The 19,183-nt window shown below is 39.5% G+C and overlaps 1 long non-coding RNA gene across 5 annotated transcripts in view; it reads right to left on the reverse strand.

Annotated features, from left to right (window-relative positions):
- Nucleotides 1-759: 759 nt before the first annotated feature.
- The window catches only part of LOC126911227 (uncharacterized), a 37,244-nt gene continuing 18,820 nt past the window's right edge, over nt 760-19,183 (reverse strand). For all 5 annotated transcript variants that reach the window (XR_007705754.1, XR_007705755.1, XR_007705753.1 and 2 more), the window contains 3 exons: nt 18,419-18,715; nt 3,945-4,204; nt 760-1,110 (listed from right to left, as the gene is read on the reverse strand). This is a non-coding gene — a long non-coding RNA (uncharacterized LOC126911227). The remainder of the gene's footprint in view (nt 1,111-3,944; nt 4,205-18,418; nt 18,716-19,183) is intronic.

Consider the following 19,183-nt stretch of genomic DNA (forward strand, 5'->3'; position numbering starts at 1 on the left):
ACAATCACCGTGTACAATCTAAATATAAAAAGGACTGGAAAAAGTCGTCATCACCAACAAACAACCAACCAAAATGCACGTTAAACTTCACAAAGACACAAAAGCACCAATGAATAAGCAGAACGAAATAACGCAAAAAAAAAAGGAACATGAAGAACCAAGCGACCAAAGAAACACTCGAAACCGATCAAAACAAACGAACACGTGAAAATTATTATAAACAGACAGGCTAAACAAATTCAGAAGTACAAGAAAGCGTTGAAACCAACGAAAAACGATAAAAAGTAAGCAAAACAACATCGCGAGCGTTAAAATAATACCTGTAGTAAATAATCACAGAGAAAAGAGCTGGACAAGCTTTAAAACCACAAATTAAGATACCGCAGATCTATTGTCAGCAAAAAAACGCAATATTTCGCAAAGCCGCAATAGCACCGATATAAACGAAATATCTTAACGTAACTTAAACTTAAATACTAATTTTTGTTACGGTTTTAACTTTTTAAATTGGATAAACCCAACAATTTGAATTTTGAGAAACTGATTTTGGTTTAACTTCAGACTAATTTTTTATCTTTGGATAAACCCAACTATTTTGTTTTTTACGAATATAATAAATTTGTATTTGTACCCAATACACGCTCACGCGTAAAATGTTTATCACTGCACGCGTGTATCGCTACAGTCCGCCCGTCCTGTGCAGCGTCAAGCGCCGCCGCAACCGGCACGTCCGTATTCGGGACAAACCCAACACACAATTATACGGCCGCACGTCACTAAACGCACTTCACATCACTGCGTAACCGCGGATCGCCTGTCGGCAGCAGCAGCAGCAGCGACAGCTACAGCAACAGCATCATCAGCGCACCAGGTTACAGCAACATACCGATGGCATCCGTGTGCGGGGCGATGCGAGGGCGCGGCGGCACTCCGGTATCTCCCGCGTTGACTGCTACTCGTTCGCGAGACTGCTACTTTAAAAAATCTGCTACCTATGATTTTAGCCGGTGTTTCACCACTTTGCACGTTTTCACGTGTCACTAAAACACTTAATGTTACGTAGACTAAAGAATAGAGACATGCAATATTTCGCAAAGCCAATATCTTAACCTAAATAACTTAAATACTAATTTTTGTTACGGTTTTAACTTTTTAAATTGGATAAACCCAACAATTTGAATTTTTAGAAACTTTTTTTTATCTTTGGATAAACCCAACAGTTTTGTTTTGTATACGCTCACGCGTAAAACGTATCACTGTACGCGTGTATCGCTACAGTCCGCCCGTTTTTGGCGTTGATATGTAGATCCGTGACTGCTACCTAAGACTCCGCGTTTCAGTTTGAGCAGCAGCAGCAGCAGCAGCAACAGCGACAGCATCATCAGCGCACCAAGATACAGCAACATATCGATGGCATGGTGTCTCCCGCGTTGACTGCTACTCGTTCGTGAGACTGCTACTAAAAAAACTGCTACCTATAACTCTACTCGGTGTTTAACCACTTTGAGCTTTTTCACGTGTCACTAAAACACACGTCAATTTGACTCTTGTAACAATAAGTGTATGTGTGCACGCACGTCTGTATCACCCATTCCGCCGCAGCGACAGCACCATCGGCATATCAGCAATCGGGAACATGTAGATACGCGACTGCTACACAACACAAACACCATACTTTACTCCGTGTTTCTCTCGCTTTGAACTTTTTTAAACTGGGCAATGCCAGATTATTTAAAAGTTTCATGAAATGTTTTGAGAATCCAAAACAGACACGTAACGCGCGCTCGCCGCAGACATAATTATGTTATTATATCAGTCAGCATTCGTAATACTCGTGCTGTGCGAGCGCGCGGTACGCGGTCACTCGCCGCGTGCACTCGATGCACGCGTCGCCTGACATAAGTGTGAACGCTCCAATTGATGCGATCGGGGCGGTGAAACACACTTTGATAACCTATAGGTAACGCCGATAATTATTTTTATTTATTTATTCTTGTTCACTCAGTTAACAATGATACACCATAATATTCAATTTGTAATAAAATACATATTACAAATAAACTTCCTTTCCTTTTCATTATTGGGTTCCATAGGAGATTACAAAAATCACGAGTTTCGTACAATTCATAATGTACCTACACTCGCGCAGGCTAGTGTAGTACATTACTAGTATCATTGTTATGTTTATTAAGTAATTTGAGTTGTCTGCTCTGATTGATGTGATGTGATCATACGGCCATCGATTCTCATACACAACAATCCTCTGACCGCAAACTTGGCACAACATTACATGCGGCGGCTTCCGATCAAGGGAAATGAGTCCATACTTGCCGACGCTCACCGAGCGCGGCGTCGTTATTTGAAAATGTTCTTATTTCGTTTTCGTTCTGAATAAACGTATGAATATGATCGATCGTACATACAATAACGTTTGAGAACGTTTTAAGCCGTTATTTTGAATAACGTTTCCGAGCCGTGGTCGCGCGTTCGTGTGACAGGTCACGTAGGCGACATACGATAACGTGGCTCAAATACAGTATTCAAAATATATAATTTTTATTCGAAAATAATATATTACGATACCATCCCGTGGCTTGTAATGACAAATATATCTTATTAAATTTGGGTGACCCCGACAATTGAAGTAACGTAAAAACTGCACCGCCACTTACGTACAAAAATATTTTGCTTTTCTTGTTCGTGTATTAATTTTCGTGGAAAAAAATAAGGCCATGACTTTACTGTATCTCCTTTTATTATTTTATTTTCACTTTTGAACATATTATCGCACATAATCTCACTGCACTGTTGGCGCGATGGGCCGCCAGCTACCGCAGTGTAATGTTTGATTCCCGCACAGCCCTGCAAATTGTTGCGTCAAACCAGTGGGTCAACGTTTTCTTAAAAAAGAAAAACTCATTGTAATTTTGTTAGCATTGTTCGGATAAACCCGACAACTTCAATGTTGATATCTAACTTGTGATCACTTAGGAAACTAAATACGCATTTCTTGTTCGTGTATTAATTTCATTTATTTTAAAAAATAATTAATTTTCGTAATACTCGCTTATAAAATATGAAACATCTTTAGATATTTTAAAAGAAACTCTCAAACGTTAAAAATCCCGTAGTACCCTCAGTACAATAAACACAATCACCGTGTACAATCTAACTATAAAAAGGACTGGAAAAAGTCGTCATCACCAACAACCAACCAACCAACCAAAATGCATATTAAGAAAACGTTAAACTTCACAAAGACACAAAAGCACCAATGAATAAGCAGAACGAAATAACGCAAAAAAAAAGGAACATGAAGAACCAAGCGACCAAAGAAACACTCGAAACCGATCAAAACAAACGAACACGTGAAAATTATTATAAACAGACAGGCTAAACAAATTCAAAAGTACAAGAAAGCGTTGAAGCCAACGAAAAACGATAAAAAGTAAGCAAAACAACATCGCGAGCGTTAAAATAATACCTGTAAATAATCACAGAGAAAAGAGCTGGACAAGCTTTAAAAGCACAAATTAAGATACCGCAGATCTATTGTCAGCAAAAAAACGCAATATTTCGCAAAGCCGCAATAGCACCGATATAAACGAAATATCTTAACGTAACTTAAACTTAAATACTAATTTTTGTTACGGTTTTAACACTGAAACTTCAAACTTATTTTTTATCTTTGGATAAACCCAATTTTGTTTTTTACGCGCCACAAATTTGTATTTGTTACACGCTCACGCGTAAAACGTTTATCACTGTACGCGTGTAGAAACTGATTTTGGACATTAACTTCTAAGACGTAATTTCATTATCTTTCAAACAGGATAAACCCAACCAACTATTATTCACTTTAACATCACTTACGAATCGTACAGGATACAGCAACATAAAGGCGAAAAGAGACATGCAATATTTCGCAAAGCCAATATCTTAACCTAAATAACTTAAATACTAATTTTTAGTATCGATTTTAACTTTTTAAATTGGATAAACCCAACAATTTGAATTTTTAGAAACTTTTTTTTATCTTTGGATAAACCCAACAGTTTTGTTTTGTATACGCTCACGCGTAAAACGTATCACTGTACGCGTGTATCGCTACAGTCCGCCCGTCCGTCCTGTGCAGCGTCAAGCGCCGCTGCAACCAGCACGTCCGTATTCGGGAGTTGATAATGTGTAGATCCGTGACTGCTACCTAGGACTCTGCGTTTCAGTTTGGTTCAAATGGTGCGGAGCGAGGGGGACTGGGATAATGCTAGCTAAGGAGGAGGCGGGACGCGTGAGGGAACGAACTTCCTCACGCCCTAGCCGACGCGAAAGACACTCCGGGCGTCGGGGATCGCGTGACGATCTCCGGCCACCGTAAGTGCGGGTCTGCGGACGGCGAAACAGGATAAACACACAATTATACGGCCGCACGTCACTAAACGCACTTCACTTAACATCACTGTGTAACCGCGGATCGCCTGTCGGCAGCAGCAGCAGCAGCAGCGACAGCAACAGCATCATCAGCGCACCAGGTTACAGCAACATACCGATGGCATCCGTGTGCGAGGCGATGCGAGGGCGCGGCGGCACTCCGGTATCTCCCGCGTTGACTGCTACTCGTTCGCGAGACTGCTACTTTAAAAAATCTGCTACCTATGATTTTAGCCGGTGTTTCACCACTTTGCACGTTTTCACGTGTCACTAAAACACTTAATGTTACGTAGACTAAAGAATAGAGACATGCAATATTTCGCAAAGCCAATATCTTAACCTAAATAACTTAAATACTAATTTTTAGTATCGATTTTAACTTTTTAAATTGGATAAACCCAACAATTTGAATTTTTAGAAACTTTTTTTTATCTTTGGATAAACCCAACAGTTTTGTTTTGTATACGCTCACGCGTAAAACGTATCACTGTACGCGTGTATCGCTACAGTCCGCCCGTCCGTCCGTCCTGTGCAGCGTCAAGCGCCGCTGCAACCAGCACGTCCGTATTCGGGAGTTGATAATGTGTAGATCCGTGACTGCTACCTAGGACTCTGCGTTTCAGTTTGAAATTTTCAAGCAGGATAAACCCAACACACAATTATACGGCCGCACGTCACTAAACGCACTTTACTTAACATCACTTTGTAACCGCGGATCGCCTGTCGGCAGCAGCAGCAGCAGCAGCAGCGACAGCAACAGCATCATCAGCGCACCAGGTTACAGCAACATACCGATGGCATCCGTGTGCGAGGCGATGCGAGGGCGCGGCGGCACTCCGGTATCTCCCGCGTTGACTGCTACTCGTTCGCGAGACTGCTACTTTAAAAAATCTGCTACCTATGATTTTAGCCGGTGTTTCACCACTTTGCACGTTTTCACGTGTCACTAAAACACTTAATGTTACGTAGACTAAAGAATAGAGACATGCAATATTTCGCAAAGCCAATATCTTAACCTAAATAACTTAAATACTAATTTTTAGTATCGATTTTAACTTTTTAAATTGGATAAACCCAACAATTTGAATTTTTAGAAACTTTTTTTTATCTTTGGATAAACCCAACAGTTTTGTTTTGTATACGCTCACGCGTAAAACGTATCATTGTACGCGTGTATCGCTACAGTCCGCCCGTTTTTGGCGTTGATATGTAGATCCGTGACTGCTACCTAAGACTCCGCGTTTCAGTTTGAGCAGCAGCAGCAGCAACAGCGACAGCATCATCAGCGCACCAAGATACAGCAACATATCGATGGCATGGTGTCTCCCGCGTTGACTGCTACTCGTTCGTGAGACTGCTACTCAAAAAAACTGCTACCTATAACTCTACTCGGTGTTTAACCACTTTGAGCTTTTTCACGTGTCACTAAAACACACGTCAATTTGACTCTTGTAACAATAAGTGTATGTGTGCACGCACGTCTGTATCACCCATTCCGCCGCAGCGACAGCATCATCGGCATATCAGCATCGGGAACATGTAGATACGCGACTGCTACACAACACAAACACCATACTTTACTCCGTGTTTCTCTCGCTTTGAACTTTTTTAAACTGGGCAATGCCAGATTATTTAAAAGTTTCATGAAATGTTTTGAGAATCCAAAACAGACACGTAACGCGCGCTCGCCGCAGACATAATTATGTTATTATATCAGTCAGCATTCGTAATACTCGTGCTGTGCGAGCGCGCGGTACGCGGTCACTCGCCGCGTGCACTCGATGCACGCGTCGCCTGACATAAGTGTGAACGCTCCAATTGATGCGATCGGGGCGGTGAACCACACTTTGATAACCTATAGGTAACGCCGATAATTATTTTTATTTATTTATTCTTGTTCACTCAGTTAACAATGATACACCATAATATTCAATTTGTAATAAAATACATATTACAAATAAACTTCCTTTCCTTTTCATTATTGGGTTCCATAGGAGATTACAAAAATCACGAGTTTCGTACAATTCATAATGTACCTACACTCGCGCAGGCTAGTGTAGTACATTACTAGTATCATTGTTATGTTTATTAAGTAATTTGAGTTGTCTGCTCTGATTGATGTGATGTGATCATACGGCCATCGATTCTCATACACAACAATCCTCTGACCGCAAACTTGGCACAACATTACATGCGGCGGCTTCCGATCAAGGGAAATGAGTCCATACTTGCCGACGCTCACCGAGCGCGGCGTCGTTATTTGAAAATGTTCTTATTTCGTTTTCGTTCTGAATAAACGTATGAATATGATCGATCGTACATACAATAACGTTTGAGAACGTTTTAAGCCGTTATTTTGAATAACGTTTCCGAGCCGTGGTCGCGCGTTCGTGTGACAGGTCACGTAGGCGACATACGATAACGTGTCTCAAATACAGTATTCAATAATAATATATTACGATACCATCCCGTGGCTTGTAATGACAAATATGTCTTATTAAATTTGGGTGACCCCGACAATTGAAGTAACGTAAAAACTGCACCGCCACTTACGTACAAAAATATTTTGCTTTTCTTGTTCGTGTATTAATTTTCGTGGAAAAAAATAAGGCCATGACTTTACTGTATCTCCTTTTATTATTTTATTTTCACTTTTGAACATATTATCGCACATAATCTCACTGCACTGTCGGCGCGATGGGCCGCCAGCTACCGCAGTGTAATGTTTGATTCCCGCACAGCCCTGCAAATTGTTGCGTCAACCAGTGGGTCAACGTTTTCTTAAAAAAAGAAAAACTCCTTGTAATTTTGTTAGCATTGTTCGGATAAACCCGACAACTTCAATGTTGATATCTAACTTGTGATCACTTAGGAAACTAAATACGCATTTCTTGTTCGTGTATTAATTTCATTTATTTTAAAAAATAATTAATTTTCGAAATACTACTCGCTTATAAAATATGAAACATCTCCAGATATTTTAAAAGAAACTTTCAAACGTTATAAAATCCGTAGTACCCTCAGTACAATAAACACAATCACCGTGTACAATCTAACTATAAAAAGGACTGGAAAAAGTCGTCATCACCGACAAACAACCAACCAACCAAAATGCATATTAAGAAAACTTTAAACTTCACAAAGACACAAAAGCACCAATTAATAAGCAGAACGAAATAACGCAAAAAAAAAGGAACATGAAGAACCAAGCGACCAAAGAAACACTCGAAACCGATCAAAACAAACGAACACGTGAAAATTATTATAAACAGACAGGCTAAACAAATTCAGAAGTACAAGAAAGCGTTGAAGCCAACAAAAAACGATAATAAGTAAGCAAAACAACACCGCGAGCGTTAAAATAATACCTGTAAATAATCACAGAGAAAAGAGCTGGACAAGCTTTAAAAGCACAAATTAAGATACCGCAGATCTATTGTCAGCAAAAAAACGCAATAGCACCGATATAAACGAAATATCTTAACGTAACTTAAACTTAAATACTAATTTTTGTTACGGTTTTAACTTTTTAAATTGGATAAACCCAACAATTTGAATTTTGAGAAACTGATTTTGGTTTAACTTCAAACTTATTTTTTTATCTTTGGATAAACCCAACTATTTTGTTTTTTACGCGCCACAAATTTGCATTTGTACCCAATACACGCTCACGCGTAAAACGTATCACTGTACGCGTGTATCGCTACAGTCCGCCCGTCCTGTGCAGCGTCAAGCGCCGCTGCAACCAGCACGTCCGTATTCGGGAGTTGATAATGTGTAGATCCGTGACTGCTACCTAGGACTCTGCGTTTCAGTTTGAAATTTTCAAACAGGATAAACCCAACACACAATTATACGGCCGCACGTCACTAAACGCACTTCACTTAACATCACTGTGTAACCGCGGATCGCCTGTCGGCAGCAGCAGCAGCAGCAGCATCAGCAGCGCACCAGGTTACAGCAACATACCGATGGCATCCGTGTGCGGGGCGATGCGAGGGCGCGGCGGCACTCCGGTATCTCCCGCGTTGACTGCTACTCGTTCGCGAGACTGCTACTTTAAAAAATCTGCTACCTATGATTTTAGCCGGTGTTTCACCACTTTGAACGTTTTCACGTGTCACTAAAACGCTTAATGTTACGTAGACTAAAGAATAGAGACATGCAATATTTCGCAAAGCCAATATCTTAACCTAAATAACTTAAATACTAATTTTTAGTATCGATTTTAACTTTTTAAATTGGATAAACCCAACAATTTGAATTTTTAGAAACTTTTTTTTATCTTTGGATAAACCCAACAGTTTTGTTTTGTATACGCTCACGCGTAAAACGTATCACTGTACGCGTGTATCGCTACAGTCCGCCCGTCCGTCCGTCCTGTGCAGCGTCAAGCGCCGCTGCAACCAGCACGTCCGTATTCGGGAGTTGATAATGTGTAGATCCGTGACTGCTACCTAGGACTCTGCGTTTCAGTTTGAAATTTTCAAACAGGATAAACCCAACACACAATTATACGGCCGCACGTCACTAAACGCACTTCACTTAACATCAACCGTTTAACCGCGGATCGCCTGTCGTCGGCAGCAGCAGCAGCAGCGACAGCAACAGCACAGCAGCAGCAGCATCATCAGCGCACCAGGTTACAGCAACATACCGATGGCATCCGTGTGCGAAGCGATGCGAGGGCGCGGCGGCACTCGGGTATCTCCCGCGTTGACTGCTACTCGTTCGCGAGACTGCTACTTTAAAAAATCTGCTACCTATGATTTTAGCCGGTGTTTAACCACTTTCAACGTTTTCACGTGTCACTAAAACACTTAATGTTACGTAGACTAAAGAATAGAGACATGCAATATTTCGCAAAGCCAATATCTTAACCTAAATAACTTAAATACTAATTTTTAGTATCGATTTTAACTTTTTAAATTGGATAAACCCATCAGTTTTGTTTTGTATACGCTCACGCGTAAAACGTATCTCTGTACGCGTGTATCGCTACAGTCCGCCCGTTTTTGGCGTTGATATGTAGATCCGTGACTGCTACCTAAGACTCCGCGTTTCAGTTTGAGCAGCAGCAACAGCGACAGCATCATCAGCGCACCAAGATACAGCAACATATCGATGGCTTGGTGTCTCCCGCGTTGACTGCTACTCGTTCGTGAGACTGCTACTCAAAATAACTGCTACCTATAACTCTACTCTCGGTGTTTAACCACTTTGAGCTTTTTCACGTGTCACTAAAACACACGTCAATTTGACTCTTGTAACAATAAGTGTATGTGTGCACGCACGTCTGTATCACCCATTCCGCCGCAGCGACAGCATCATCGGCATATCAGCATCGGGAACATGTAGATACGCGACTGCTACACAACACAAACACCATACTTTACTCCGTGTTTCTCTCGCTTTGAACTTTTTTAAACTGGGCAATGCCAGATTATTTAAAGTTTCATGAAATGTTTTGAGAATCCAAAACAGACACGTAACGCGCGCTCGCCGCAGACATAATTATGTTATTATATCAGTCAGCATTCGTAATACTCGTGCTGTGCGAGCGCGCGGTACGCGGTCACTCGCCGCGTGCACTCGATGCACGCGTCGCCTGACATAAGTGTGAACGCTCCAATTGATGCGATCGGGGCGGTGAAACACACTTCGATAACCTAAATAGGTAACGCCGATAATTATTTTTATTTATTTATTCTTCTTCACTCAGTTAACAATGATACACCATAATATTCAATTTGTAATAAAATACATATTAGTTAGTTCCATAGGAGATTACAAAATTTAAAATTTAAAAAACCCCCGACATAAAAATAATTTCCCTTTAAAAAGTAAAAAATAATAAAAGAAACTTAATCTTAAAGTACCTAAGAATGTACTAATAATTCTAAAAAAAAAAAATACGTCGCGTTGGGGGACCGCTCCTAATTATTTCTTACTTATCTACGATTTGTTCATAAGTATCACATGCTTGGTGTTAACATTAAAGTAAATTGATGTTTAAGTACTTAACTATAACACAGAAAATAGAAATATAGCGGCGCGGGCGGCGGTGTACAGTCCGTATGAATGCGGTCCCCCAACGAGACGTATTTTTTTTTTAGAATTATTAGTACATTCTTAGGTACTTTAAGATTAAGTTTCTTTTATTATTTTTTACTTTTTTAAGGGAAATTATGTCGGGGGTTTTTTAAATTTTTAATTTAATTTTTTATTTTATACTTTTTATAGGTAGGTTAGGTTAGGTTACTAGTTTTTGTTTCTATAAGTAGGCTAAAGATTACATTGGTGAAAGATTTTTAACCCCGACGCAAAAAGAGGGGTGTTATAAGTTTGACGTGTCTGTCTGTCTGTCTGTCTGTCTGTCGGTCTGTCTGTCTGTCTGTCTGTCTGTGGCATCATAACTCCCGAACGGATGCAGTGATTTCAATTTAGTTTTTTTCGTATGAAAGGGGACTTATGTGCGAGTGTTCTTAGATATGTTTGATGAAAATCGGTTGAGCCGTTTTAAAGTTATGGGCGGTGAAAGTGGGGAGATTAGCCGAAGGTCTGCAAATATACTGGGATGGGGTCTCAAATTAAACCGCACTGAAAGAAGATATTGAAAGATATTATTTTTTCGTATTAACAAAAATAAAAAATTCAATTAAAAATTTAATAACAAAAATATAAAATTTTTAATTTAACGTTTTATTATAAACAAAAAATCTTGCACCAATGTAATCTTTAGCCTACTTATAGAAACAAAAACTAGTAACCTAACCTAACCTACCTATAAAAAGAATAAAATAAAAAATTAAATTAAAAATTTAAAAAACCCCCGACATAAAAAATAATTTACCTTTAAAAAGTAAAAAATAAGAAAAGAAACTTAATCTTAAAGTACCTAAGAATGTACTAATAATTCTAAAAAAAAATACGTCTCGTTGGGGGACCGCATTCATACGGACTGTACACCGCCGCCCGCGCCGCTATATTTCTATTTTCTGTGTTATAGTTAAGTACTTAAACATCAATTTACTTTAATGTTAACACCAAGCATGTGATACTTATGAGCAAATCGTAGATAAGTAAGAAATAATTAGGAGCGGTCCCCCAACGCGACGTATTTTTTTTTTTTAGAATTATTAGTACATTCTTAGGTACTTTAAGATTAAGTTTCTTTTATTATTTTTTACTTTTTAAAGGGAAATTATTTTTATGTCGGGGGTTTTTTAAATTTTTAATTTAATTTGTTTATAATAAAACATTAAATTAAAAATTTTATATTTTTGTTATTAAATTTTTAATTAATTTTTTTATTTTTGTTAATACGAAAAAATAATATCTTTCAATATCTTCTTTCAGTGCGGTTTAATTTGAGACCCCATCCCAGTATATTTGCAGACCTTCGGCTAATCTCCCCACTTTCACCGCCCATAACTTTAAAACGGCTCAACCGATTTTCATCAAACATGTCTAAGAACACTCGCAGATAAGTCCCCTTTCATACGAAAAAAACTAAATTGAAATCACTGCATCCGTTCGGGAGTTATGATGCCACAGACAGACAGACAGACAGACAGACCGACAGACAGACAGACACGTCAAACTTATAACACCCCTCTTTTTGCGTCGGGGGTTAAAAAATCACGAGTTTCGTACAATTCATAATGTACCTACACTCGCGCAGGCTAGTGTAGTACATTACTAGTATCATTGTTATGTTTGTTAAGTAATTTGAGTTGTCTGCTCTGATTGATGTGATGTGATCATACGACCATCGATTCTCATACACAACAATCCTCTGACCGCAAACTTGGCACAACATTGCATGCGGCGGCTTCCGATCCAGGGAAACGAGTCCATACTTGCCGACGCTCACCGAGCGCGGCGTCGTTATTTGAAAATGTTCTTATTTCGTTTTCGTTCTGAATAAACGTTTGAATATGATCGATCGTACATACAATATCGTTTGAGAACGTTTTAAGCCGTTATTTTGAATAACGTTTCCGAGCCGTGGTCGCGCGTTCGTGTGACAGGTCACGTAGGCGACATACGATAACGTGGCTCAAATACAGTATTCAAATATAATTTTTATTCGAAAATAATATATTACGATACCATCCCGTGGCTTGTAATGACAAATATATCTTATTAAATTTGGGTGACCCCGACAATTGAAGTAACGTAAAAACTGCACCGCCACATACGTACAAAAATATTTTGCTTTTCTTGTTCGTGTATTAATTTGTGTGAAAAAAAAATAAGGCCATGACTTTACTGTATCTCCTTTTATTATTTTATTTTCACTTTTGAACATATTATCGCATATAATCTCACTGCACTGTTGGCGCGATGGGCCGCCAGCTACCGCAGTGTAATGTTTGATTCCCGCACAGCCCTGCAAATTGTTGCGTCAAACCAGTGGGTCAACGTTTTCTTAAAAAAGACAAACTCCTTGTAATTTTGTTAGCATTGTTCGGATAAACCCGACAACTTCAATGTTGATATCTAACTTGTGATCACTTAGGAAACTAAATACGCATTTCTTGTTCGTGTATTAATTTCATTTATTTTAAAAAATAATTAATTTTCGAAATACTCGCTTATAAAATATGAAACAGTAAGAAACTCTCAAACGTTAAAAATCCCGTAGTACCCTCAGTACAATAAACACAATCACCGTGTACAATCTAACTATAAAAAGGACTGGAAAAAGTCGTCATCACCAACAAACAACCAACCAACCAAAATGCATGTTAAGAAAACGTTAAACTTCACAAAGACACAAAAGCACCAATGAATAAGCAGAACGAAATAACGCAAAAAAAAAGGAACATGAAGAACCAAGCGACCAAAGAAACACTCGAAACCGATCAAAACAAACGAACACGTGAAAATTATTATAAACAGACAGGCTAAACAAATTCAAAAGTGTTGAAGCCAACGAAAAACGATAAAAAGTAAGCAAAACAACATCGCGAGCGTTAAAATAATACCTGTAAATAATCAGAGAGAAAAGAGCTGGACAAGCTTTAAAAGCACAAATTAAGATACCGCAGATCTATTGTCAGCAAAAAAACGCAATAGCACCGATATAAACGAAATATCTTAATGTAACTTAAACTTAAATACTAATTTTTAGTATCGATTTTAACTTTTTAAATTGGATAAACCCAACAATTTGAATTTTGAGAAACTGATTTTGGTTTAACTTCAAACTTATTTTTTTATCTTTGGATAAACCCAACTATTTTGTTTTTTACGCGCCACAAATTTGCATTTGTACCCAATACACGCTCACGCGTAAAACGTATCACTGTACGCGTGTATCGCTACAGTCCGCCCGTCCTGTGCAGCGTCAAGCGCCGCTGCAACCAGCACGTCCGTATTCGGGAGTTGATAATGTGTAGATCCGTGACTGCTACCTAGGACTCTGCGTTTCAGTTTGAAATTTTCAAACAGGATAAACCCAACACACAATTATACGGCCGCACGTCACTAAACGCACTTCACTTAACATCACTGCGTAACCGCGGATCGCCTGTCGGCAGCAGCAGCAGCAGCGACAGCAACAGCATCAGCATCAGCAGCGCACCAGGTTACAGCAACATACCGATGGCATCCGTGTGCGAGGCGATGCGAGGGCGCGGCGGCACTCCGGTATCTCCCGCGTTGACTGCTACTTTAAAAAATCTGCTACCTATGATTTTAGCCGGTGTTTCACCACTTTGAACGTGTCACTTAAACACCCTTCACTTTAACACTTAATGTTACGTAGACAAAAGAATAGAGACATGCAATATTTCGCAAAGCCAATATCTTAACTTAAATACTAATTTTTGTTTCGATTTTAACTTTTTAAATTGGATAAACCCAACAATTTGAATTTTTAGAAACTTTTTTTTATCTTTGGATAAACCCAACAGTTTTGTTTTGTGTACGCTCACGCGTAAAACGTATCACTGTACGCTACAGTCCGCCCGTCCGTCCGTCCTGTGCAGCGTCAAGCGCCACTGCAACCAGCACGTCCGTATTCGGGAGTTGATAATGTGTAGATCCGTGACTGCTACCTAGGACTCTGCGTTTCAGTTTGAAATTTTCAAACAGGATAAACCCAACACACAATTATACGGCCGCACGTCACTAAACGCACTTCACTTAACATCAACCGTTTAACCGCGGATCGCCTGTCGGCAGCAGCAGCAGCAGCGACAGCAACAGCGACAGCATCAGCATCAGCATCAGCAGCGCACCAGGTTACAGCAACATACCGATGGCATCCGTGTGCGAAGCGATGCGAGGGCGCGGCGGCACTCCGGTATCTCCCGCGTTGACTGCTACTTTAAAAAATCTGCTACCTATGATTTTAGCCGGTGTTTCACCACTTTGAACGTGTCACTTTAACACTTAATGTTACGTAGACAAAAGAATAGAGACATGCAACATTTCGCAAAGCCAATATCTTAACCTAAATAACTTAAATACTAATTTTTAGTATCGATTTTAACTTTTTAAATTGGATAAACCCAACAATTTGAATTTTTAGAAACTTTTTTTTATCTTTGGATAAACCCAACAGTTTTGTTTTGTATACGCTCACGCGTAAAACGTATCATTGTACGCGTGTACTGCTACAGTCCGCCCGTTTTTGGCGTTGATATGTAGATCCGTGACTGCTACCTAAGACTCCGCGTTTCAGTTTGAGCAGCAGCAGCAGCAACAGCGACAGCATCATCAGCGCCCCAAGATACAGCAACATATCGATGGCATGGTGTCTCCCGCGTTGACTGCTACTCGTTCGTGAGACTGCTACTCAAAATAACTGCTACCTATAACTCTACTCTCGGTGTTTAACCACTTTGAGCTTTTTCACGTGTCACTAAAACACACGTCAATTTGACTCTTGTAACAATAAGTGTATGTGTGCACGCACGTCTGTATCACCCATTCCGCCGCAGCGACAGCATCATCGGCATATCAGCATCGGGAACGTGTAGATACGCGACTGCTACACAACACAAACACCATACTTTACTCCGTGTTTCTCTCGCTTTGAACTTTTTTAAACTTGGCAATGCCAGATTATTAAAAGTTTCATGAAATGTTTTGAGAATCCAAAACAGACACGTAACGCGCGCTCGCCGCAGACATAATTATGTTATTATATCAGTCAGCATTCGTAATACTCGTGCTGTGCGAGCGCGCGGTACGCGGTCACTCGCCGCGTGCACTCGATGCACGCGTCGCCTGACATAAGTGTGAACGCTCCAATTGATGCGATCGGGGCGGTGAGACACACTTCGGTAGCCTATAGGTAACGCCGATAATTATTTTTGTTTATTTATTTTTGTTGACTCAGTTAACAATGATACACCTTAATATTCAATTTGTAATAAAATACATATTACAAATAAACTTCCTTTCCTTTTCATTAGTGGGTTCCATAGGAGATTACAAAAATCACGAGTTTCGTACAATTCATAATGTACCTACACTCGCGCAGGCTAGTGTAGTACATTACTAGTATCATTGTTATGTTTGTTAAGTAATTTGAGTTGTCTGCTCTGATTGATGTGATGTGATCATACGACCATCGATTCTCATACACAACAATCCTCTGACCGCAAACTTGGCACAACATTGCATGCGGCGGCTTCCGATCCAGGGAAACGAGTCCATACTTGCCGACGATCACCGAGCGCGGCGTCGTTATTTGAAAATGTTCTTATTTCGTTTTCGTTCTGAATAAACGTTTGAATATGATCGATCGTACATACAATATCGTTTGAGAACGTTTTAAGCCGTTATTTTGAATAACGTTTCCGAGCCGTGGTCGCGCGTTCGTGTGACAGGTCACGTAGGCGACATACGATAACGTGGCTCAAATACAGTATTCAAATATAATTTTTATTCGAAAATAATATATTACGATACCATCCCGTGGCTTGTAATGACAAATATATCTTATTAAATTTGGGTGACCCCGACAATTGAAGTAACGTAAAAACTGCACCGCCACTGTGTGTGTGAACCTGGCAGATCATTGTCCAGCAGATCAAAAATAAATGCGAGTTCTTTTCGCATGCAGCTGAGTTCTACAGTTCGTGATAGTTTTTAGCAATAGTTCTGACGTTTTTACCTTAAAAAAGCCGATTGACGAAATGATCTGCTAACTTCCCGTAGCAGATCATTTGGCAGCAGATTAAAAATAAATGCGAGTTCTTTTCGCATGCAGCTGAGTTCTACAGTTCCTGATAGTTTTTAGCAATAGTTCTGACGTTTTTACCTTGAAAAAAGCCGATTGACGAAATGATCTGCTATGGGAAGTTAGCAGATCATTTCGTAAATCGGCCTTTTTAATACAGATAGGAGAGTTCTCTTACGAATTCAAAACAAAAAAAAAGTTCTAGCCTTTGACAATTATTTCTAGCGATGAAAAAATATTTTCCGACTGTTCAACTCGTCTAATATGATGTGCATAACGATTGAAACGGAACTCCATCGCAGAATTCGATTCCAGACGAAAAATACCTTCTTTATCGACGCGAATCATTTTTAAAAGCTAGAACTCTTTAGTTTCTTGTGAATTTGTACCAGAACTCCAACACAGAACTCGATTCGAGTCTAGAACTCACGTTCCAATGCTAGCAGATCATGATAAACTGTTGAAAAAGTGGAAAAATATTGTTTTCAGAGATTCAAATCATTCTTAAAGGCTAGAACTCTTTTGTTTTTTATGAATTTGTACCAGAACTCCAACACAGAACTCGATTCGAGTCAAGAACTCACGTTCCAATGCTAAAAACGTTACAATCTCTGAAAACAATATTTTTTAACTTTTTCAACAGTTTATCATGATCTGCTAGCATTGGAACGTGAGTTCTAGACTCGAATCGAGTTCTGTGTTGGAGTTCTGGTACAAATTCATAAAAAACAAAAGAGTTCTAGCTTGTAGGAATGATTTGAATCGCTGAAAACAATATTTTTCAACTTTTTCAACAGTTTATCATGATCTGCTAGCATTGGAACGTGAGTTCTAGACTCGAATCGAGTTCTGTGTTGGAGTTCTGGTACAAATTCATAAAAAACAAAAGAGTTCTAGCCTTTAAGAATGATTTGAATCTCTGAAAACAATATTTTTTAACTTTTTCAACAGTTTATCATGATCTGCTAGCATTGGAACGTGAGTTCTAGACTCGAATCGAGTTCTGTGTTGGAGTTCTGGTACAAATTCATAAAAAACAAAAGAGTTCTAGCCTTTAAGAATGATTTGAATCGCTGAAAACAATATTTTTCAACTTTTTCAACAGTTTATCATGATCTGCTAGCATTGGAACGTGAGTTCTTGTCTCGAATCGAGTTCTGTGTTGGAGTTCTGGTACAAATTCATAAAAAACAAAAGAGTTCTAGCCTTTAAGAATGATTTGAATCTCTGAAAACAATATTTTTTAACTTTTTCAACAGTTTATCATGATCTGCTAGCATTGGAACGTGAGTTCTAGACTCGAATCGAGTTCTGTGTTGGAGTTCTGGTACAAATTCATAAAAAACAAAAGAGTTCTAGCCTTTAAGAATGATTTGAATCTCTGAAAACAATATTTTTGAACTTTTTCAACAGTTTATCATGATCTGCTAGCATTGGAACGTGAGTTCTAGACTCGAATCGAGTTCTGTGTTGGAGTTCTGGTACAAATTCATAAAAATCAAAAGAGTTCTAGCTTGTAGGAATGATTTGAATCTCTGAAAACAATATTTTTCCACTTTTTCAACAGTTTATCATGATCTGCTAGCATTGGAACGTTTAGAAACTTTTAGAAACTTTTTTTTATCTTTGGATAAACCCAACAGTTTTGTTTTGTATACGCTAACGCGTAAAACGTATCACTGTACGCGTGTATCGCTACAGTCCGCCCGTCCTGTGCAGCGTCAAGCGCCGCTGCAACCAGCACGTCCGTATTCGGGAGTTGATAATGTGTAGATCCGTGTCTGCTACCTAGGACTCTGCGTTTCAGTTTGAAATTTTCAAACAGGATAAACCCAACACACAATTATACGGCCGCACGTCACTAAACGCACTTCACTTAACATCACTGTGTAACCGCGGATCGCCTGTCGTCGGCAGCAGCAGCAGCAGCGACAGCAACAGCATCAGCATCATCAGCGCACCAGGTTACAGCAACATACCGATGGCATCCGTGTCCGAGGCGATGCGAGGGCGCGGCGGCACTCCGGTATCTCCCGCGTTGACTGCTACTCGTTCGCGAGACTGCTACGTCAAAAAATCTGCTACCTATGATTTTAGCCGGTGTTTCACCACTTTGCACATTTTCACGTGTCACTAAAACACTTAATGTTACGTAGACTAAAGAAAAGAGACATGCAATATTTCGCAAAGCCAATATCTTAACCTAAATAACTTAAATACTAATTTTTAGTATCGATTTTAACTTTTTAAATTGGATAAACCCAACAATTTGAATTTTTAGAAACTTTTTTTTATCTTTGGATAAACCCAACAGTTTTGGTTTGTATACGCTCACGCGTAAAACGTATCATTGTACGCGTGTATCGCTACAGTCCGCCCGTCCGTCCGTCCTGTGCAGCGTCAAGCGCCGCTGCAACCAGCCCGTCCGTATTCGGGAGTTGATAATGTGTAGATCCGTGTCTGCTACCTAGGACTCTGCGTTTCAGTTTGAAATTTTCAAACAGGATAAACCCAACACACAATTATACGGCCGCACGTCACTAAACGCACTTC

The sequence above is a fragment of the Spodoptera frugiperda genome, chromosome 11 (assembly GCF_023101765.2).
Source record: "Spodoptera frugiperda isolate SF20-4 chromosome 11, AGI-APGP_CSIRO_Sfru_2.0, whole genome shotgun sequence".
In the NCBI taxonomy this organism is placed as follows: Eukaryota; Metazoa; Arthropoda; class Insecta; order Lepidoptera; family Noctuidae; genus Spodoptera; species Spodoptera frugiperda.